This window comes from Conger conger, chromosome 1, assembly GCF_963514075.1.
Source record: "Conger conger chromosome 1, fConCon1.1, whole genome shotgun sequence".
Classification (NCBI taxonomy): Eukaryota; Metazoa; Chordata; class Actinopteri; order Anguilliformes; family Congridae; genus Conger; species Conger conger.
Genome location: NC_083760.1, coordinates 57,354,938 through 57,379,302, shown reverse-complemented (window position 1 = coordinate 57,379,302; position 24,365 = coordinate 57,354,938).

Below are 24,365 nucleotides of genomic sequence, written 5' to 3'. Positions count from 1 at the left end.
GTGTGAGACAGTGGAGTTGTGTACTTTGAATCGGAGTGAGAAATGAAGAAAGAGAGAGGGAGGGAGAAAAAGTAACTGAGGAAAACTGAGGAGAAAATGAAGCACACACCTTTGCTCTTTTCATTCGGTTTTTTGGAATTATGACACAAACTATTTTCCATCTTACGGTTCTGCATTATTAAATATGAATATAATCTAACATAATATTTGTTTTAATGCAAGACCGGGGTAAGAGAAAGAGGTAAAGAGAGACAGTCAGGCAGAGAGAGGGAAAGAGCGAGGGAGAGAGGCAGAAAAATGAGCCTGCCAGTGGTTAATTGAGCATACAGATTCCTAATGCGTCAGGCCGGTATCTCGCAGATGAGGGATGGCACGTTTTAGGATGCATCTTCCTTTGTTACCGATTTAAGACTAATGAAGCCAGCGACTCATAAACCCGATACTGGACACCGGCGCTGGTATCAAACGCACCGCAAACGCAGGGATAAAAGACTGAATCCTCCGTGATTTTTAAACACACGTGTGCACGCGCTGACATATGAACACGGTGAGGACTGCTGTGCGTTACTCAAATTCAGTACTCACATTTTTCAAACGGGCCTCTTTATTTTTAGTCTCAAAGCAGCAAGCATCCATTATCCCAAGGTGTTTTTTTTTTCTTTCTTTTTGTTGTTGTTAATGCCTCCGGGTCACTTGCTAATGAGCTCAGCATTGTGAAATCATGGAGCTATAAAAGAGAGGGGGGGGGTATGACATTTCACATTATGATTACACCCTTTTATATGAAAGAGGAAGAAAAAAACAACAGGGCAAAAAGCTGCTGAGATCACTTTGTTGATGGTTGGGTAATGGTGGAGGTGACAGGGGGCTATGGGAGATGAGTATGAGTTGAGTATGGGAGGTGGGAAGTGGCGTCATTTCAGAGAGATGGATGGATGGGGGAGGATGAGGGGGCTCCCGAGAGAAGTGTTTAGTATAAGGGTATGTGGTCAGAGTTACTTTTGACCTTTGTAACCTTTGAGGGCTTGTCTTCTACTGGGGCTAGACTGGAAGAACAGATAGGGGACAGATATCCAGATGGCCTGGGTTTTGAAGCTTAACGAGCAATGACTTTTCTAGCATACACTTGTGGTGAAGTTTTTTTTTCATTAAAATGCAATCAAATCTTTATTAGAGGTAAAGGCACACCTTACAGGAACATTTGACTAATGGAACAAGTGATCAAAACACAGAGACAGAATTGACAAGCACTTCAATCAAATGTGACTTCAGGTGTCAAAATAGCAAAAATGCATAACTACATCCTCTTCTCTGAATTACTACTTAACCATTAAAGAAGGAATACAGGAAATACTGCAAATTAAAACTCTTACAGTGGAATGCGTTGTGTGATGAATGTTGACTTGACCTTGTGGTTGCCCGTTATAATGGAATAGATATACTCTCACTGAGCACTTTATTAGGTAGACCTTCACACCAGCTTGTTAATGCAAATATCTAATCAGCCAATCAATGCATTTAGTTGGCGGCAACTAAACGCATAAAATCATGCAGACATGGTCAAGAGGTTCAGCTGTTTTTCAGACCAAATGTCAGAATGGGGAAGAAATTTGAGCGTGGAATGATTGTTGGTGCCCGACAGGGTGGTTTGAGTCTCTCAGAAACTGCGGATCTCCTGGGATTTTCATGCACAACACTCTAGTGTTTGCAGCGAATGGTGCAAAAAACATCCAGTGAGCAGCAGTTCCGAGGGCAAAAATGTCAGGAGGTCAGTGGAGAAGGGCCAGACTGGTCAAAGCTGACAGGAAGGTGACAGTAATACAAATAACCATCAGTAAGGCATCAGAAGACTAATAAGTCAAAAAAATAAGTCTAATAAATAAAGTGCTCACTGAGTGTAAGTCAGTTAAATAATGCAGTTTCTCCTCAGCGAGTTTCCTTTGCTTTACATCACTTTATAGTGATGTACAGTATCTGTGTGTTACTTTTCGGGGTTTTATAAGTTGGGGGTTTGATGAGCCCTATTATGACTTGAAAATATCAACCAAAATGCCATTCAAAAAAGTGCTGTGATTCTTGACTTCTGGATGTCTTATAGCCATATGTGAATAAATGGATGGCATTCCTCAATAAATACAGGTAATTGTTTTTAGATAATTCTGGGGGATTCTACAGGTCTACATTGGTGTATCTGTGAATCTGTTTCGTACCAAATGTAACCGAAGATTATTCATTGTACCACAGCCGATAAATTAAGTTACATTGTTTTAGCTCTATTTAAAATCAGCCAGCTTCTCTTTCCTGGAATGATATCATGCTCACAGAAGAAAGCTGTCATAGCGAAATGACATGCTAATGCTAACATGCTGCACGTCCATGCTCAGTCTCCATGTGGCCCTAAGCTGACATGGTTGGCTTGGTTCCGGTTGCCTAAACTAGTTCAAGGTGCTTCGTGACCATATGTTTGCTCATGAGGGATACGGGTGCGAAGGGCACGGTTTTGACCTCCTCACAGGTGTATACAGGCGGAGAATACTCCAGCCACATCTTCTCTGGGCTGCTGCCAGGTGCCTCCACCCCACCTCCCCTCCCCCGAGCTGGGAACGGCCCATACAGGACATCTAAAGTCGATGGTGCCTCCCACCGGGCAAAGCGGATGGGAGATGCTGGACACTACAAGCTATTTTTAGTTCCAGAATTTCAGGGTTATTCCAAAGAATAATTTGCTTAGAAGTATGAGTCATTGACTCTGCACATCTGGACAGAAAACTTTTTTTTTTTTTTTTTTTGAGGGAGGTTATTTTTATCAGCCAATTTATTCTAAGGGTTGAAGCTTCAACATTGCTATGGGAACCTGGACTTGGAAAAATACTGACATTACATATGTCATATGAGGTTACATTATATACTGTAGGGTGTTGACCATTTTATGAAATTTGAATTATCAACATTATTCATTTTATTACATTTTAATTATCTAATGCTCTTAATTCCTTGGCAGACACACATAAAATGTTTGTGTTATCAAGCTGCTGTACATTTTATACGGCAAATATTCATAATTTCATAATTTCATGTATACTTACAAATACATTATGCTAACCCTAGTGATTTAAAAAAGTTATTAAAACTTTACAATATTAATTCTTATTTACAAGTACTTTTTGTAAGTATAGCAAGAGCAACAACGATGATTGACCTTTAATATAATTTTACATTGCATGTACAGTGGAATACTTATAATAGTGGTTTCGGAATGAGAGTGGTTTAGTACCACCAGCCAAACAAGTGACATCCTGCATGCTTTCATACTTTAAATAAGTAAATAAGTAAAATCTGTTGCTGGGATTTTTTGAGAATGTTACTTCGGAATGCTTGTTTGTGTGCCTGTGCGCGCGTGTGTGTGTGTGTGTGTGTGTGTGTGTGTGTGTGTGTGTGTGGCTTGGGATACATCTTTAACTGTAAGCATACAGCTTCATTACCTACAGTGCAGTCCGTAAGTATTTGGCGAGTGGTACAATTTCTGTTCTTTTGGCTCTGTAGTCCAGCACAATGAATTAAACAATGAATATGTGGTTATGACTGTCAGCTTTATTTGGATGGTATTTACATTCATATCGGTTGTAGGAATTACCACCCCTTTTCAATCTAGTACGTGAATACACCTGACTAACCAGAAACAGCTGAGAATCCAACTGTCCAATTACTTTTGGTCCCATAAAATGGGGGAACTGTATAAAATGTAATTCCTACACAGATCACCTAATATGGAAGTAAACAATTTAAAGGTGACAGTCTGCACTTTAACCTTATGTTCATAGTTTATAAAATCCAATGTGCTACCCTGCTGAATACTGCCACTCAAGCTAGGTTTTGAAACAGCTGGTAGCTGGTTGACCAGTTCAGACCAGCTTCATACTTAACATGGTTTGACCAGCTCAAGCTACAGTATGTTTTGAAACAGCTGGTAGCTGGTAATTTCAAACTTGTCTAGTGGGATTTTACACCAAAGTGGAGTACGGAAATTGTACCACTGCCCAAATACTGTATACCAACTGTGCTGACTCCAGAGCTGCTAGAATAAATCATGCATCTTATTTTCTTATAAAGCATTGTTGGTGTTTTTGAACAGTATCAAGTGGTTTATGTAGAGACGAACAGGAGGGGTGGGGTTTAGATCAATCATGAGGTGTTATTGTTTTGGGAGTGATAAGTTCTGATATCACCCAGGAAGCTGTTTAATATGCTTCTCCCACTGTAGAGCTGGGTCCAGGCCAGCTGTCTTTGTTTCTGTCTACCTTTCTGTGACCATTTTATCAAGCTGTCAGCTTAGTCTCATAGTATTTTCTAGTGCCTCCGCTTGCGACACAAGTGACCTACATGCAGATCCAGCAAGTTCAGCAACTTCCATTAGCATTGGCACTGCAATTAAATAGCAAATAAATACTGTTTATGAAGTGATAAAGGACCATGTCGCCATCAATGATTACATACAGTATATAGTAGTTGATACAACAGATACAATTACTTTGCCATGGAAAAATCTGGAACTTCAAGCCACAAGGCCAACATAACACTGTCATGTCACCTGTTGTAATGACTTTCATAATATATTTTGAATCAAGTTTATTTTTATACTGTTTTATACTGCTAAATTATGACATTGGATTTACGGTATTACAATGTCATGACAGTACAATACTTCTATTTTTTCTGACTAGTTCTGACTAATAATAGTGGTTTCGGCATAAGAGTGGTTTAGTACCACCAGCCAAACAAGTGACATCCTGCATACTTTCACACTTTGGTAATATGCTGTCATGACATGTTTACAGTCGGTCAAAACAAGCTCTGTCACTGTACAGAATGTAGGCTTTATGATATACTGTATTGTCCAATCAAGAAATATTGCCTTCTACTACAGCAAAACATGTTTGAATCAAATAAAGTGAGTCACAGTCACATGTTTGCTTCACAGATTGAGGGTTAAGGATCAACTTTGCATCAGTAAAGTCGAAATCAGGCGAGACCCAACCTGTTGCTTCACAATCTGGACAGACTTTAGCATTTTGTATGATGAAGGCCACATAAGTTAAAGTTACATATATACTTTTGCTGCCCTTGGTCAGTCGATCTTGTCTCCAGGTCTTTCTTCCCACCCTCTACCTCTACAGGGTAAAAGAGGAACAAGCTACCAGGAAGGGCACCATGTAAAACCAACCCATTGCATTCAGACAAAGAATCACCACTAGACCATACACTGACTTACTTCTAAATGCTCCGATTTTGACATGACTGCAGCCTGTTTCATTTCTCTGTTTCACACGGACAGATGGCCCGGTGTTTCTATACTGTGGTGTCTCTTTCTCCTTATCTAAAGTTGTTCTCTTAGATGGGTTCTCTTTGGTCATTTTTCGTGGCAGTTGCGGAAAAGTTTCATGTTGTTGCAATACGTACTACAGCAGATATTTATGGCACATGGTATAAATAGGACACTGTTCTCCACAGAACGCGGCACAACATTCTCGTAAATAACAATCGCATAATAAATAACATGTAAATACACGTTAATGTATACATGGAAATACCCCAAGGCAACATAGAACAGTGAATGCAATTTCCAGTACAAATTACTAACTGCAGTACAATCATCAGCCAGTACAATCATCAGTCGGGAATGCAAGTTGTTGTCTATCTCTAGACGCTATGAGCAAAGTGATACACTGTATTACGGTGTAAGCCAATGTCTGCTACTGTGGCTTTATGGTGCAGTTTTTGCTCTGACTCACATGTCTACATGAATATGCTGAACAGATTAATTGTCCAAACGCTGATATTTTTGGTGAACGATATGAGACTGCGGGGGAAAGGGGGGGGCAGGTTGTTCATTGCGGCCCCCTGTTGGGCACGAAAAAGTACTCTGAATTCTGCCACTCGAAGACAGACAAGAATTTAGTGAGATGGCTACATTTTAAGAACACTGGACCTTCCAATAAAATAAACCCCTTGAATGGTTACTAATGGCTACCTGTATGTGCTCGGAATTCCTGCATTGCATTAAAAAAGGTCTTTATTCTGTGTACGGAGCTGTACGTCTGCTAATTCCTAACTTTTTACTATAGAAATCCACTAACCTGCAATAAAAATATTGAATCGTCGATTCGACTCTTTGCCGAAGTTGATATGAATTTATTCAATTTGCTGTTGATGTTTGAGGCTCGTCATAGAAGTGCTCTTTATTAGGAGCCTGTTTTTTCCCCTCTGTTCTTCCCTCTCCCCTTTCTCTCCCTTATTTTCTCAGAGAAGATTAAATATTTCTGCATGAGAACACCCTTTAAAGTCTGAAAGTGACTGCTGTCGCTTGGGCTGCAGTCATTACCCTCACCCACAGACCCCCCAACACACCCCCCACCCCCCCAAGTGCCCCCACCTCCCTCCCAAAGGCACAAGAAAAAAAAAAAAAGGGGGGGAGGGGGGGCAAAATATAATCTCCTGAAAAAGAATTGAGGGGGTGGGGTGGTGGATCCCCCTATGGGATTTTCCGTAAGTGGCCTCTTTCAAGGGTGGGGAGGCGGAGAGGGGAAATGGCTCAAATATGCGCACTCCACACTGTAACCTGACTCACCGGGGGTCCCAATCTGTCAAATAATTAGCCAGTGCGGAGGACAAAGGTTTTATTTGCAGGAATTTCATACATCACAGATTGAATAATATGTGGCTGTACCGTGGCAGGTCATGGGAACCTCATCCCTGACCACAACAGCATAAAGGACAGTCCGGCGATGATAAAGAGAGCTGTAATTTCATTCCAAAAGGATTTGCCTCTTTTCTCTCTTTACAGCTAATTAGAGCATTGCATTTTTGACAATGGGGTCCTGCTATCTCTAGCACAAAATGAGCTTACAACTCTCTCAGCCAGGCAAAAGTTTATACAATTGCTGATGTCTTTTAAAAAATTTATTTTGACTGTCACACAGCAGTATAGCTTCTATGACGGAGAATTAAAAAGCAACAAATGCTCTGATTTAAGTTCTATATTACATTACAAAACATTTTATTCAGGAAGTGCTTCAGGAAAAGATAATCACTTCAATAATTGACATAAAAATTCATATGCATATTCAAATTCAGGACATGCTTAAACAATTGTCTATATTATACTATACTATATAATCAATGGCAGTAATGGAAAATATTTTTCGAAAACATGGATTTAAAAACGATTAATAAATAAATGACATGTGCAATTAAAAATAGTCCAGCTGAAAGCTAAACAGAAACGAATGCTCACCGCCATCAAACTGAAAAACATCAACACTGAGTGATTACTGCCCGATGCACTGAATAAGTGCCTTATTTTCAGTCAAAGTGCGGCAAACATGGGCAGGATTGTGCTCTGAGACTGAACTGAAGTTCCTTCCAGTCGCTACTATCTGAAACTCAGTTGCACTGCCCCTAGAGGGTACTGAAGTATGAATTACGGGGGAAACTACAATATCACAAGAGGCATGGGAAATTCTCCCACAATGCATCAGTAAAGTCTGCCACGTGACCTCCTTATTCTAAACCTTTGTGAGCTTAACATAAAAAAATGAATTCTGATAATGGTTTGATGAAACATCCTTCTTGAGAACCATGAATAACACTCCCAGAATGCATCATTAAAGTTTAGCTTTGTTGGGCAAGTCCCTCATCCACAGCAACATTGATCTAACTATGCAATGAAAAAAATGTATGTATGTGCTGTTTAACTGATTCTGAAATGCCATCAAGTTTAGTAACTGAAATATTATAAGCTTCCACATATTGGTCATTTTACGTATGTGTTTAATTATATTTCCATGTAATACACACATGCAGGTACCCACGCATGCACAAACATACAGAATTATTAGTTTGTCTGTTTTTCTGGAAAAAGAGAAAAAAGGAAAATGAATCCCAAGGAAACTTTTTCATTGGACAAACCAAGTACAGCTCGAACAGATGGCCATTGCGAGGTATGTCCTCATAGAATAACTGGGAGCGCCTTCAGATGTTTACTGATGAGCTCAAACATCTGATTTTCCTTCATCAACCTATTGGCTAAATTGTCGCTGAAGCGAAAGAGTGGGCGTGCGCTTCTCATCAACATCTCAAAACAGTGTTAATACTCGGGCCGACGGGTCGTGCCGAGCCCGACCCGCTCGGAGGGTCAATAACGCGGCCGCCTCGTCGTGGAGGGTGACACAGTTGTTGGGCAGCTGCGGGAAAGCCGGCCTGACACCGGCCCTTTTGTGTTGTGTGCGAGGCAGCTGCTCCGCTCGTAACGCTCTCCCCGTCGCACCCCCCCCCCCCCTCTTTTCACTCTCGGAGATTAGGGATATCCCGGATACAGCGGAAAAGCACCAGCGCTCCGCGGCTAATGTATGCTAAGCGATTCGCGAACGTTTTCATTTTCAAAATACCTTCGTATGAGAGCAGCATACGCACCGAGCTTATTTGCATTCATTGAAATGTTCCTTCTGTTTCGCCACAACTTGGATGGGGCCAGAATGTCAGTGTGCATTCATCGGCTTCTGCCTCTTTACGCCGACTCCCTCAGGAGCAGGAAGCTATAAAGTAAAAGCAGGTTCAGGTGAGCTATGTTACTGCCCGTGATAAAAGGGCAAACTGAATTTGTAGATTTCTGATTAATTAATAATTAATAATTCTACAGATATCTGCAGTTTCAGTCAATTAATTTACCCTGGGTATTTACATTAAATGACTAATTTATACAACTAAACGAAAAGTGATTTATGTCTACTCCCTACTGCCACATTCATATGTCAGTTGCATAAAATTGCATTGCAACAATGTATTTTATTAAATATTTGTCACTTGATATTGTTATAATATTTAATGTAAGTGAATATTTAATGTGAAGACACGGCATCGTTGCCGGCTTTGGCCCAAGTCACAATTGCCCTTAAGTGGTAAAACGGAGAGGTCAACAGCTCCTTGGAGATATCCAATATGGGTTAGAAACATTCTGAGCCCAGTCCTCTCATACTATCCTGTGGCTCTCTGAGTACTGATCTTTAACCCCCAGGGAGTTCCTGAACAGGAAGTGGAAGAGTGTTAATAGGGATTGATTAGTTGCGGTCTGAAGATGACTGTTTATATCATTCCATACCCAAGGACTGACCTCAGTGACCTCATAGTACCAGTCCAGTGAGATGCTAAGCTGTTCAACATTCGTAGCTACGTAAGACCACTTCAGCCATATTTGTACAGGTAGCAGTTGAAATTGTACTTACCTCTAGGGTCTTTCAGCGAACTTATCCCTGGTTATGGGTATGCACTTTGTTGTACGTCGCTCTGGATAAGAGCGTCTGCCAAATGCCAATAATGTAATGTAATATTTGTGTAACATTTTTCTTTGAATTTAGGATTGGTATAGTCTCAAAGAGTTACAGACGATTCACAGTTACATTACTGTGTTGCATAAGTACACTGACTTTGAACAGTGTCCACAATTGATATGTTGTGTCTTCTGCTTTTGGCTTGGTGCATTTAGTATGAATGGACAACCTAAATAACGATTTAGCAATTCTGATCATAGTCATGTACCTAATTCAATGAGTTTAGCTATTTCCTTAAAGTTTAGTTAATCTCTTCAAATTCCCATATGATTTTCAAATTTTTGCTAATTGAATATAAACATTCATCCATTTAAAAATCAAGCGGAAATTACACTTGTTCCAAGCTTTTTCAGTTTAGCACCCTCATCCGTATCGTAAAACAATGAAACCCAGATGCTGTCCTCCTAGCAGGAGTCCTTAAGGTTTGATAAGAGTGAAAGACCTCTGTGTCTAAGCAGCAATTTGCTGACCAGACTGAGGAAGGGGGAGGAATGTGTGTGTGTGTGTGTGTGTGTGAGTGTGTGTGTGTGTGTGTACGTGCATAAGCTGCACAGAGGTTGGAGGTATCAGGCCACAGCACAGATTGGTCATTGAAATAAGGCTGTCCAGACCCTGGTACTTTCCATTTTTTGGAGGGGGGGGGGGGGGGGTTAATGAGCCAAGGAGCAAGACTGAGATGAGCGTAGCACTGTGGTCTAGAGGTGTGCTTGGGGGCTTGTGGTCAGAAATGTCACCACCAACAGACGAGGGGGGCTATTGAGTTTATCTGACACGTCGCAGGGAGAGGCTCCTCCACTCTCTATTATATGTAACAATGGAATTATTGCATCCTGTGATCTCGCTAATTATAAAGAAGGCAAGCTTACAATTTTCCAGTCATTACTCTATACAGTCTTATTTTCACTAATAGAAGGTGCACTGAAGCAAAGCAGAATGGTATATCTCTAATTCCTGTTTTTGCCTTGCAGCTATTTATAGATGAAAAAAGTCTGCCCCCCTTTAAGGATTCATTTCCCCCATTAACATACGCATATGCACAAACATGCGAAGAAAGATGCAAAAACAATGCATGGTGCGCAGCGTACACTCACACAGTTACACAAACACTCACATGAACTGCCACACAGGCGTGCAGAAATATGCACACAAACAGAGAAACAAGCACAGAAACATTAAAACACAAGGCATGCGACAGAGAGTCAAAATACTCTTCCTAAGACTACAATTGGTACAAGCTTAAAAATACTCATGTCAAATTTGAAACATTTGACAAACAAACAAACATTTGAACAAAATGGACGAAAACTCCATTGGTTTAATTTGCAAGGAATCATGTGATAGTGGAAAATTTGATGCAAGAGGAAATGCTGACCTGGGGCTGCCCTTTCAGTTTTCATTTTCTCCATCTAGTGGCAGAAGAAGGCATTACCACTGCTGCGGGGGGGAGCCTTTCATTTACTCCCTCTTTCCCAGCGAGTGAGTGGCACTAACGTTTACAGGCCCGTTTACGCACAGCTAAAAACAGCCTGCCACCGCGCCTCTATCAAAAAACGATCCAGCCTTGCCCACGAACCTCTTCTGAATGGCGCTCATCTCCCCAAACGGTTGTCATCTTTTCCTCCGACTTCCCAGGATTACAGTACATCTGACAGTATTTCATGTTGGATTTGAGGATAAGAGGGAGGATTTTCAGTTCAAGCTCAGAGCTTAACTGGGGAGAGCGGCGTGGTGGTGAGAGAAGCTGAGGGTTTAGGTGGCGGGGAGGTTTTTCCGGCGGGCGTGTTGATTCAGCCGCGAGCGGGGTCGTCTGACGCCACGCCGCCTAAACTCCTCCAGGAGGAAAACGATAGCGCACGCTCCCGCTGTTATTCTTCAGCGGGGGCTCCTGGGATGCGGAGCGGGGCTGTGTCTTAATAAGCTAAAGCAGAGACATCCAGACACATCCACCGGATAAAAATAAAAGCCACTTCAGAGAGGGCGAGAGAGAGAGGGAGGGAGAGAGAGAGAGAGAGAGAGAGAGAGGGAGAAAGAGAGAGAGAGAGAGAGAGAGAGAGCGAGAGAGAGGGTGTGTGAGAGAGATTTCTATTATATTTATTCACTAAAGAGGTCCACATAATGATAAACGAAACGATAAACAGCGAGCGTATATTTAACATTTTCAGACACGCCCATTAGCCATCAGAGTTTCAGCCTTCGGTGTAAAGAGTTAAGTCACATGACCATGACAATAGCTTATTCAATTTATTTATATTGTTTGTTTAGAGGCAAGATGGTCTGAAGGAAAAGTCCAAATTTGCCATATTGAGTCATTCGGAGGTAAAGTAAGGACACATCTAGTCCCTCCATCGCAAAATAAAATGTATTTTAAACTTTAATAATTGTCCTTTTTTTAAAAAAAATGTGGGGGTTTGGCTTGGTGCAGCAGTGCCAGAGTGTTTCTGTCGCTTAATTCAGATGAGGACAGTTAATCAGTGGAATTAGAATATGCATACAGACTAATTGTGCTCCCTCATTATTTGCATAATGGATTGCGTTTGTGTCCGTGTGTTTGGCGTCTCTGTTTTTACCACCCCGGGTCTTCTTTGCATTGGTAAACACAAATAATTTCCGTTCAGATCCTGAGGTTCAGACAAATTCTGGCTGAATTCTGCCAGGCAGGGCCTCTTCCCGCTTGCAAATATCACTAGGCCCTCGTGACACGTGTGTGCAGTTGAGCCTTGATCCGCACTGTAGGTTAACAAATAAAAAAATAAGGAAAAATACCTGAGAGGAATTGAAAGCAGTTGTCTGCAGTGGAAAAGATGGATTGCCTAAATTCTCCACCAATCACAAAGCAACACATTGGCTGCAGCATTGATTGATGAAGTATTTAAGTCGTCAATCTCCCATCACCAGGTTTTTTTTTTTTACAAATGGTTGCAGAAAAGGGATGGGATGGCTGTGGTATCGATGCAAGCTGACTGCTGCAAAACATACCAGTGATCTCCCTGCTTCAGTTTTAGCCCCTGCCACTGAGACTGTGTGTGTGTGCAAGTGTTTGTGTGTACGCTCACGTGCATCTGCGTATGTCTGCATGCCAGTTAATCATAAAAGGTTTTCAAATATAATATAACAATTTGAAGTCAAATAAATTGCAATACACACATATCTTGAGAAATGTATTGTGCAAAAAAAAATTGCTTATCGGTGGCAGAATAATCCTTGATTCCTTAGAGTTTACCCACAATGCTTTGTTTAAGGAATGCAAAGAACCTGGTGGGCTATTCCCACTGAAAAACGTGTGAAAACAAGTTTCTCTCTTTTCTTGAAGTCCTTTATTAGCAAAGAAAATACACGGTAAAATGTCCAGGGTTAATTCAACTCGAACATCACCTCGGACTCCAGTAGGGACCATATGCACTCTGTAAGACTAGATTCAGCACTGAACACTTTACTGTGTACCAACGCTGTATATCTGATATACATTTCTTAAGACTCCCCATTTTTTATTTAAAACCTTTTTCTTTGAAGAAAATAAAGTTGATTAATTCAATAGAAGTATGTTTACATTTTGTAAAGGTCTTTAGCCAGAAGCCTTGAAGAGTATTGTGCCATGAAGCCTTATAGAAGCATAAATAGAAAATTTCTCTGCATCCTGAAATGGTAGGCACTCTTCTTCCAAACTACACATATGTGTCTGCAGAACCAGAGGCCTGGAGCAGGTTACCCCTGAGCTTCTCCAATGAGATCAATGCAGCAGTGCGAGTATTGTCTTGTCTTTGAAAATTAATTACTTATTTTTCCCCTTGTTTCTTTCAATTGATTTATTTGATTGAGTTGATAGATTTTTTTTTCTTCTTTGCATTCAACATTAAGGCTGATCGTATCAATCTGACTGAATTTCCAATTGAATCTATTAACCTCTTCCCCAACAGCCACTCAGTATTTTTGGGCCCACCATTTTGAGCAAGATCACTTACCCCTCTCCCGAGTTCACCTTGAGGATTTAGACTAGACAAAAGTGTTGCTTTTTTAAATCTTGAAAAAAAGGTACACTGCATACATTAGTTACTCTAGTTCTCAGGCCTCAATTCAAAAAGAGCAAAGTGTGGCCTTTCCTGAAAAGTAATTAAGTCTCTGTTGGGTCGGGATTGAACTGTACCTGATGTTCATTTTAATTTCATTGTAGGTGGTTGTGGGGGAAGGGAGAGGACATGGACAGGGATGGCAGTTTTGGATTGTGATTGTGTGTGATATTCATAAATGTGTTGTATGTGTCTGTATGTGTGTATGTGTGCTGGTACGTGATTGCACTGTATCATATATTACATAAATCTGTGATTTCACCATGATGGGAGTCTTTTCCTGTGTTGCAATATGATTGCATGTGACATTTACAGCAAGAGGCTATGTAATTACACTCAAAGTAAAGCTTGACTTTATTTCAAAGCCAAAACACCCTAAATTGTGGATGACTGTCCAAATACTTACGCACTGCACTGTATATATGGTTTGAGCATGTGTGGGCAGGTGTGTCCGTACTGGGATGTTGTTATTACATGAGACAGCGGGATGAACGACTTTTGACCCCTTTTACGGATTTCACGTGACCCCCTGCTCCCGTCTCCACACCTGTTGATGGCGGCGACCACCTGCTTTATGCACGTCGGAGCTATTAATGGCCGCGTCCGATCCTTTCCGTTAATTCCCTTTGAAAGCAGAACAATGGCAAGGAAGTAGTTTACGCCGGAGAGTCAGAGTCCACTTCACTGGAGGAATTACGGCTTTTTATTGTCCGTCACTGAACCGTTTTAGTGACGTGACCCACCGACACGGCGACCGGCCCCCCGTCACGCTCCGCCCCCTTGTGCAAGGGGCCGTCCGGACCCCCGGCTCTTCCCTGAGAGGGGCGCAGTCCTGAGAGGGGGGTCGGGGGAAGAGGGGCGACCGGTGTTCCGTTCCAAAACGTGTCCATCCGAAGCGGGGCGTTTAAAAGATTTACGTCTTTGGCGATGCAAAGCCGGCTAACGCCATTGTGGGAGAAAAGGCTAATGTTTGCTTGTTCTAGTCGGTCTCTAATTCATCGCACCAGCTGACCAAATCTATTAAGACAAACATGGTGTGAATTCTCACGACAGTAATGGCTGCATATTCTCACAGATGAAGCCCTGTGTTATTTGTGTGCATTTTCCTGGACACTTGTACCAAGGCGCTGAAGCGACTATCAAAACAAGCTGTAGTAATGTGGCTAGTCATACACTGTCCCTTTCTCTCTTATTCTCTCTTGATCACAGACAGTATGCCAGTCATAGACTCCAAGTTCCAAATGTGGCATTATTACAGCATTGACAGCATTCCTTTTGATTTGTTTTGTTCAAATCGATCCATTGAAAATGCATCTCTCCCGCTCTCCGTCTCTCTTCCATTAAAAATGGATCAATAAAATATTAAGGAATCCATTCAGACTCTTCCAATAGATCTACTATGTACGCAACAACGACGTGTTCTGAAAACACTCCAGACAAAGCGCGCTAAATGGACGATCCTGTCCAAGGATTCCATTATCTCCAACGATGACAGGACACCTGTAGCACAACCGTGTCCAGTACAGTACGCCCAAGTGGATGACAGCCAAGTATTTTCCCAGAAGGCATAGCGTCGGTCTGCTCCCGGCCACCGCCAGGAGCCTGAGAATGTTCCTGCAAAACGGTTCCACAGACCACGCTATCTAATGGCCTTTTCCGAAGACGTCCCTGTGTTTACCCAGCTTGTGGGAATTCCTGTCTGGGATGAGGTGCCGGAGCCATCATAACAGGCCACACCTCCACCCCTCCCACCCCAAAACCCGGATAGGCTGTGTGAATTCTGCCCCATGCAGACACGACATTCACTTTCATTTTATCAACATGGTTGACTCCAGGAAATGAATGTCATTCATTTGGAGTTTCAGTCTGTTTATTTTTATTTAAATCAATCCCTGTGACTTAGAAGGCCACAGAATCTTCCGGACAAAGAAAAGCCCTCCCCTTGCATGGTTATTGTAATGTAATGACACCCAAATCTATTTTGCATGATGAAAAACCTGTCACTCATCACAAATTTTCTCATCAAATTTGAAGTTGAAAAGAGATAATTTAGGGGTTTTTCTCTGCTGTTAAACATAGTGGCGGATCATTTCTGACCATTAAGACAACATAAGGGTTAACATTCATGTACTTTCCACAGAAAGCTGATATTATTTCATGAAAATATGACAGCTTAATTCAGAGAATACAGGAAACAAATGCAACAAATGCAAATGTGTGTTTTGGCACGATAAGTCTTAACAGCTGCCAGTGTCAGGAGGCACAAATAACTAAGGCCAGGTTTTTCAAAGCAGGTTACACTTCATGGCGAAGCCTCAACAAAATATAATGTTAATAATCCAAATATTCATTTGTACGTTTAGCCATTGTTGATCTCTCCCTCTCTCCCACCCCCTCTCTCTCCCTCTCTTTCTCACTCTCTATCTTCTATCTCTCTCTCTCTCACACACACACACACACACACACACACACACACACACACACACGCACGCACACTTTCTCTCTCAACAAATATTTCCTTTCGAGGGCCTGGGAGCAGTTTCCTGTTCTTTCATCTCTCTCCCTCCCTCATAGTGGGACCATTAGCCCAGCGTACCTGCAAATGTTTGAGAAGCAGCTGGCTACGGATGCAGGGCCCATGGGCTTGGGACATGGGAACACTAGCACCGAATGCCATTCGGTAATTAGTCTTCTATTCAGGGGGAATGTGGCAAGCATTAGACACAAAGCTCTTTCCGTTCCATATCATATCTGCATGTTCTCTCTCTCTCTCTCTCTCTCGCTCTCTCTGTCTCTCTCACACACACTCTCTCTCTCTCTCTCTCTCTCTCTCTCTCTCTCTTTCAGCCATCCTGCAGGACAAGATTTAAAAAAGCAATTAGAGCAAAAAGCAACCTCTTTTTTTAACTTCTGTTTTACGATGGCCTTTTTGGTGAAGTGGCATTGTATGTTTCGGGAAGAGACCGTGCCTTTTTTCTTATGGGAATCAGAGGTGTCACCATGCATTATTATTATCATCACAATTATTTCTGTCATTTTTTAATATAAATCATGTTGAGCAATAACCATTTACTGCACAAGAACACTGGCACCTACAGTATATCCACAAATACATACAAATAAATAAATACAGCACAATAGACAAAATCATGCAGCAAATTAAAAGTTCCAATGAAATGTACTATGGAATTAAACTTCATCCGGAAATGTGTGCTTCACATGAACAGCAATGATGAGTGCATTTAGTCATTTTCCAATATATCACAGTGAAATGGTGGGGTGCAACTGTGTTCGCCCAGTCAGGGATCCTCTCTTTCCCGCTGCATTAGTTCTTCGGAATAACACACCAGGCACCCACAGGCTATGCCGGTTGTCATCAGTGAGAAATACCCATCTCCTGTGATCGCCCTGAGTCTTCAGTAGTGCTGTGCTGCCTGTAGGGTGTAAAACAGTCACAGTGACCAATGTAGCAAAGTAGATTGCACACTTTAGCTGTAGTTCTCCTTCTGCATCAGCAGGTAGCACAACAGCGACTTGAAAGACAAATGAGTACATTTAAACTTAACCACGGCGCGATACATTACTTCATTTTGGCTCGACGCATGATGAAAACGGTGAAAAAAAAAATGGCAGCCGTCTGGAGACGTGCGAAGCCCAGAGCGCGTGCGGCGGCTAAATGAGCAGGCTCCCTCTGTCACAAGCAGGAAGTATCCAGTGCAAAGGACTAGCCTTGGCTATGGTAGCTTTATTGAACTTTGCCACGGTCTGTTTACTTTCCCTGACAGCTCAGTGAAAACAGAGAGAGGGGAAGTGGCGAGACAGCAAATCCGCAGCAGGCACGAAGCGCCGCGCCACTCGCTCACTGTACTCGCAGACGAAAGCACGAATATCAGCCCTTCCAGAGAGACATTTCAGAATTCATATACATACATTATGAACAAGACTAACAAATAGAGTCTTATTTTGCCCCTGTACTTCAGTAGCACTGAAGTTCACTACGTATTCCTTTGTTGTTGTTTGTGTTGCGGACCTTCATTTGAATTAATTAGAATCAATTAGAAAGCAAGTGAAGGTGGAACCGTTCCCAGGAATAGGAAGCGCAAGGCTGGTAAAAGATTCAGTAATTGAATTTTCTAACATGGAGGCCACGGGGAGCCACCCTTATGACCACTGAGGTACAGATGATTATAGGCAGCTGGAGCAGATGTTCAGCCACTCTGGGGTACTTCTGGACACCTTGGGTCGACACCAGGCTCTTCGGCGGGGGTCGGAGTCTGTGCACTCTCTTCTGACCAACATTAGGACACATAAAACTTTCTACCTCGCATAAAAACCAACGGGTGCTGCAGCACACAGGGGCTCCTTAATCCCATTCGCACTGGAATCATCAGTACTGTACGTGGGAGAGGGATTACCGGGCAGCCGGGGGGTACGGGGTTTTGAGGGGAAGCAAACTCTTCTCTACCCCCACCTCCTCTTCCCCCCTCCCTGTCCCTAGTGTGCCAGTGTAAAGGAGCTGTTTTTTGTCCCGGGGAGGAAAAAAAATTAATTACTATTTTAATAAGAGAGCCAAGCCTGCTGAAAATCCTCTTAAAGGGCAGCCGGTGATGTAATGGCTGGCAGTAAGTGGGGGTGGGGGAGGGTGGGGGTCCGGGTTGTGAGAACACTGACCACACAGTTTGTCCTTTGCAGGCTTTATTCCGGCCCTGTAAGATGATATGGGCTGGTGGGATCAAAGAGAACACACTGTTTCTGGGGGGGTGGGGGGGGTGGGGTGGGGGGGCACATTGAGGACACAGGAAATGGTGAGAGGTAGAGAAAACACTGAAAAGTGCCAGAGAATATAAATAAAATGTCTCACGGATAAACACGTCTGGACGCATCCTATATGCATAAATTGCAGCCGTATTGTGCCTGTGTGTCAACAAAGCAAGTGAAAATCAAAATAAAACATACGGTACATTATCAGGGATGAAAATCTAAAGATGATGCACTGTCACATGGGTATGAGGTCACATCATGTGGGAGCACTAACTAATACATTTGCAGCCAGCCATGAGAAAAATCTCTGAAAGCCCTACTGAAACACAGAGGAAACTATCAGAAGGTGTTCCTCATTTTGTGGTGGAGTGTGACTTCACCCAAAATTTAATCCGAACCACAGGCCCCTGAATGGAGTCGCTTTGTGTCTCGAGCTGTTTAACCAAACAAATCACAGTGAAACTTTGAAAATGATATGAATACTTCCCTGAAAGTTTCCCCAAACATTACTTATCACGCACTATACGTATTCATGGGAACTGGTATTTCAATAACTCAGTAGGAATCGATTTTACACTTACAATAAGTCATGCAAGTTTGTATACTCCCGCAAATGTTCAGAATAAGTGTTCATCTGACTTTAAGGGTCCTTTTCATTTGATCTCATATTTATCAAAGAAGTGGGAAAGTTATCAAATAGTTTGGAGCCCGTGTGAAAAGAAGTCAGGTGAAATCAGACGGAAGCCGTCATGCAGAAGTTTGCAGATCGCACGCGTGCACGCGACCGAACGTTCTCGGTAACGGACGCAACCTCAAAAATGTTTTTTTTTGTTTGCCACGTGAAATGAGCAGCGGAAAATTAAAAAGCCTTTCATTGACTGGGGACCGTTTGTTCATAAGCTGCATTATTAAAAGTAGAGCAATCAATAACGAGAAGCGCCGTGTCCTAGGCTGATACCGTGCGGTTTCTGCCCGCGAGAGAGGGCACTGCTTTTAAAGCCGGCGATGCTGAATTACAAATCACCGCAAATGATGACACAAAAGAGGAAGAGAATGGAAGAGAAAGGAAACGCCGTTGTCAACAGGGCCCCCCGCTGAGGAATTTCAATTTCATATATCTAATTATCTCTGTCAGATGGAAGAACTGACAAAAAGCATTCTTTGTTCTCTCTTTCTGCCTCCCGCATCACACTCTCAATTAATCTCAGCATACGAATATGACTAATTGTCTTGCTGGAGCTCAGACCCTATATAAATAGTAATTTGGGACTGGGAAATGATTTGAAGGCTATTCATGCTTCAATTTATGATATTTGAACACAATAGCCATGCATAATTCAGGTGACCATTTGAGCACCCAGGCTCAACCTTACTATAGACATCAGCTTATATTCCTTTTCAGCGGAGAGTTTCATTGCCACACAATGGCCCCTACTTTCCTCTTTTGTGTGTGGATGCATTATATTCCCCATATTAGTCATTGAAATTGCTACTTTGTTTAGTCCTGATATTAGCATCATAATTAGACAAAACAGCCAGAGCATTGCGATTCAGAGTGTTTTAATGGTACAGGAGAGTCTCATTGCAGGCCTTCCTCCCTTAAAGAGATCAGTTACAGCACAAGTGAACTGGTGTTTTTATTCAGTTTTGATTCGGTTTGGTAACAACTTTTAAGTATGCATATTGAACATTCTTGATCTGGAACCTTACGACAAAATTTACTTTTAAAATGCTTTCTTTTTTGGAGAAAATCTAGTCTCCTAAAGAGAGTCTCAAGATATTTAATATGAGATCACCATGTGAGATGTTCAAAAAGAAGGTTTTAATTCAAACTCATTATTTATTTATTTTGTTCTTCTTGTTTCAGTTTTAAATATTTTTTTTCTCTTTTCCTGTTTGCCTTGCCAGAAACTTGCAACGCATAGTATAGCACCCAGACCAGAACAGCAGTGGCAGGAGTATTTGGACCTGCACACTCACAAATCACAGTTCAGTTCAGAGAGACGTTTTTTAATTTGTTCGGGAAGCTTTACTTCTGCCCCCACAAAAGATCCACAGCAATTCGCTCAGATGGTTCACTCGCCTCCAAGGACCAAAGCTGACCTCAGACAGCTTGTGAAATTCTGCCCAATTCACAAGGTTTGGCAGTGTCAATTTGAATACTGTATGTTGGTGCTTCTGTTGGACGGTGTGGCCTATCTCTCTACACAGCTGATTACCCCCATTAGGCCTGTAACATGGACAAGCGCCCAGGCCCGGTGTGAGGTGAGGCAGTAGCTCATCATTAGACGAGCAGGGTTCAGGAGGATCCTTACTGATGGCTTAAATTTGCCATTGAGTCGATAGAGCCACCATTTTGTCCCCTTCGGTTTTGGTGTCAGCTTTAGCAAGTGGTACATTTTCTTGGTTTTCACACGGTGGTTTCCATTTGTTTAAAAAATGGCAAGGTTCACACCCCTTGAAGTCAATGACCAAGTGCATTGTGGTTTGATAAAATATGACTTTGTTGTCCCTCCCTTGCAAATTATGCATAGGCTGGACGTTAGGGTGTAGTGTAGTGGAAAGGACAAAAGAGCTTATAGGTCCAAATCCCTGGTGCCCCACCACTAGTGTACCCTCTAGCAGAATATTTCACTTGAATTGTTTCAGCAAATATCCGTCTATATATTTAACAGTGTGATTTTAAGTTGCTTTGGGTAAGGTATCTGCAAAGAAAATACTTCTGTATTCATTTAGAATATAATTGCATTATATTCTTTTAGTTGTGGTTGCTTCTGTTTGAGGAATTTTCTGTGGTTTATGCCGATTGATGATTGTATGCATTTGGCACTTGCTACATGTAGAATACCGCTTCCAAAAAGTTTGTAGAATCAGCTGATTCATTCCGTTTTAATCGATATAGCCTTTACTAGATTTTAGTCCCTCGGTTGTATAGTTCAGTCCCCGTGCAACCTTCACATTCTTACAAATGTTTAAAAAAATTTTCTTCACAAGGTTTCTTACGTGTGGTTTCATTTGTATCATAGTGTTGATGAAGAAACCCCTCCCCAACCAATGCCACCCCTAAAAACAAAAAGCTAAACATTGCAGGACTTCATTTAGTCACAGAAAAGCAGCAGTTTCCTTCACAGGTTTATCATAATGAACATATTCACAACAAATATATTAGTGCGTTGAAGTGTAAGCAAAAGAAATGTCCCTACTGTACTGTTTATATGTATCGCGTCTTTCAGGCAACATCTTTGAAAAGCTAAAAAGCATTGAGGATATTGAATTCACCACAAGGTCTACTCTCTCAATGTTATTTTTAATGTTTTTTTTAATGAGTTGGATTATAACTGTTTCAGCATTCATTGTGAGTGACCTTCCGCTGTATCCTGTTGACTCTCGGTAAACACAAGACTGATTATTTAATAGCAGCAGATCAGAATGAAATATTAGACACCAAACGCGGGTTCAAGTCTGTCTAATTGATTGCCAAAAAGCACTTCAACAAGAGAGTATGAAACATTTCAAGTGCTTCACAGGTCTTTTTTTTTATCACAGGTCTGTGTTTGAGGGTGTCTATGCTTAGGCCCAATTTTCCAATTAAATTCTCTTTTTTTGGAAGAATAATGATTTCCATTTACATACAAACATTCAACCGCTCTCTTACTGTAGTGCTAAACCACTTGTGGTTGTTTGACATGGGATATGGCATAGCCACAGCCTTGATTCAAAACTATTTCACTGTGGGAAATCTAAGTACGGTACGTGCTGTGTGTGTATGTGTTTTTGTGTGTGGACGCCAATGGGTTTTTTAAACACTTAAACTTTGTGAAGAGTTCATATGTCACAGCTATTACTGACAAACAGCATTAATAATGTAATTAAGGAGAAGTAAGTTAGCAAATGTCAAGAGTATACTGCAAAGCGGGAGTACTGAAAAGCTCCCAAAAACAGAGGGTCTGATTGAAGAACCCATAGGGCTCTTCACTTAAACATTGTGAAGAGTTCATATGTCATAGCTATTACTGACAAACATAGCATAAATAATGTAATTAAAGAGAAATTAGTGAAAGTAGAGAATATACTGCAAAGCGGGAGTACTGAAAAGCTCCCAAAAACAGGGGGTCTGGTTGAAGAACCGTTTGGTCCTGGGGGGTGGTGTCACCCCATTTGGATGATGGAAGAACACGGTACTGCTTTGCATTACACCGGTGGGATCAGCGGGAGTATGCGTCAGCCAGTGAACAGTCAACTCTTGTCTCATGAATCAGACAGATGTGGGTATAAAAGTGTCAAGTGTGAAAACACAAAGAGACATATTGCACGTTTTCTGTTGGCCGCATTCTTTCCCATGAGCCATTAGTGCAGTTGCCATGGTGGGGGACAGACAGGGGGGTAGGGGGCGGGGGGCTGACATAATTTCATATTTTTTTTTGTTTCGGGTTGTATCTGTTCATGCAAACATGAACAAAAATGTGTTGTACAGTGTTAATAAATAAATAAATAAAATGTCAGTGTTTTATTTGTAAGAGCAAACACAATTATTGGAAGATTATCAAACTCACCAAACTGAGGTTGTCAGGATGAAAACACTCAATTGCACTGAGATATGAGTTAAAGGCCGAGTTCACACAGATTTATTTCTTTATTTGTTTAGTTATTTATTTGGCCGAGTTGGGGCAGAGGGGTGCTGTTTGTGAGGCCGATGGATTAAAACTTGACGTTGGCTGCTCTGACAAACTATCCAAACACCATGACCATGCCCGTCTCCTAAACAATCAACACCTGCTTGGTTTCTGGCTGAGCCCACAGAGCAAGCTGCCTGTGCCAAGGATTAATCCATTTCTCTTTTATTATTTCATTGTTTTTTTCAGAGATCATCCTATCAGTAAAATGCTCTTAGTTTGACAAGTGTACAGTTCTGCTTCACCTGTCTGTTCTGCTAAGACAGGTGAGCACAGTAAGGCTGAGCTAACAGCATCAAATACCTTTTTTGTATTTGTAAGCCATATAATGTAGAGTTTTCTATTCTCAATTTTATTGTTTGATAGTTGCACGTGCATGAATAAAATGAGAGACAAATGGATTTTTTAAATTAAGGCTAGAATGTTATGGAGGGATCAGAAACAAAAGAGTGACACTAGTTGTGAGAATGAGTTGTATGACGGTGTGAGTCTGTTCATAATGATACAAATCACACCTGGGTTTTTATGCTCCTGATTCCGACGAGCTCCGCTATGAAAATTCCACGGCCTCTTGCGGGAAACGTGCACCTCTTTATTTCCTTTCCTTGTTTTTGTGTAGTCGCACACAAAGTCACACACTTTTTTGTTTCTTCAAAACAAAGTCAAGCATTGGTGAAAAACAACAGCTGGGACGGGGTTCGTACCCGCCAATCCGCCAGTGCATCATGCGGTCATGTTATCAAAACCCAATTTCCAGACTTCTATGCGCATTAGCATGTCTACAGTCAAGTACTAAATAACTGCCAGTAAAAAAAGAAGTGATTAGCATTCTGTGTATAAATAGTTCCAAGACAGAGGCTGTAAAGTTTTCAATTAACATGTAAACAGTTGGAAAGCACCCCCTCCACCCCCCACCCCCCCTCCTCCGCCCTTTTATAAACCTTGATAAATATACATAAAGTCTCTCACAAAGAGTCTCTTGTTCCCTTAATGGGAGACCCTTAATGGAGACTTATATTTCCAGGATTATATCTTTATTCAGTTGCAAATGATTTTTTGGGGGAGTTTTAATACTCTGGTTCAGTCTATGAATAATAGTATCGGCTGAATGCTGCGGACACCTGGTGTAGCAGGCAAGGCTGGGAGGGCCCAACAGTGACCCGGTACCACTGCCAACTCCGCGTTTTCCCAGCCTTTGCCCATCCACTCCATTCAGCATCTAATTTCATTCCCCCTCAGCGAAAAACGCCATACACTTGTAACATTATTCTCCCTCTGCAAAAACTTGCTCCCTCTCTCTCTCTCTCATTCTCGAAAAGAAAGAAAAAAATTGGAAGGGAGGAGGAAGAAAAAAAAAATCTTATCAATCTCTTCTTAGATTCGGTCCGAGTAATTTGGAAGCCGGGTTTAATGTTTCATGGGGTGGGGTGGTGGGGTGGGGAGGTGGGGGGGGGGGGGGGGGGGGGTGTAGAGGAGGGGAAGAA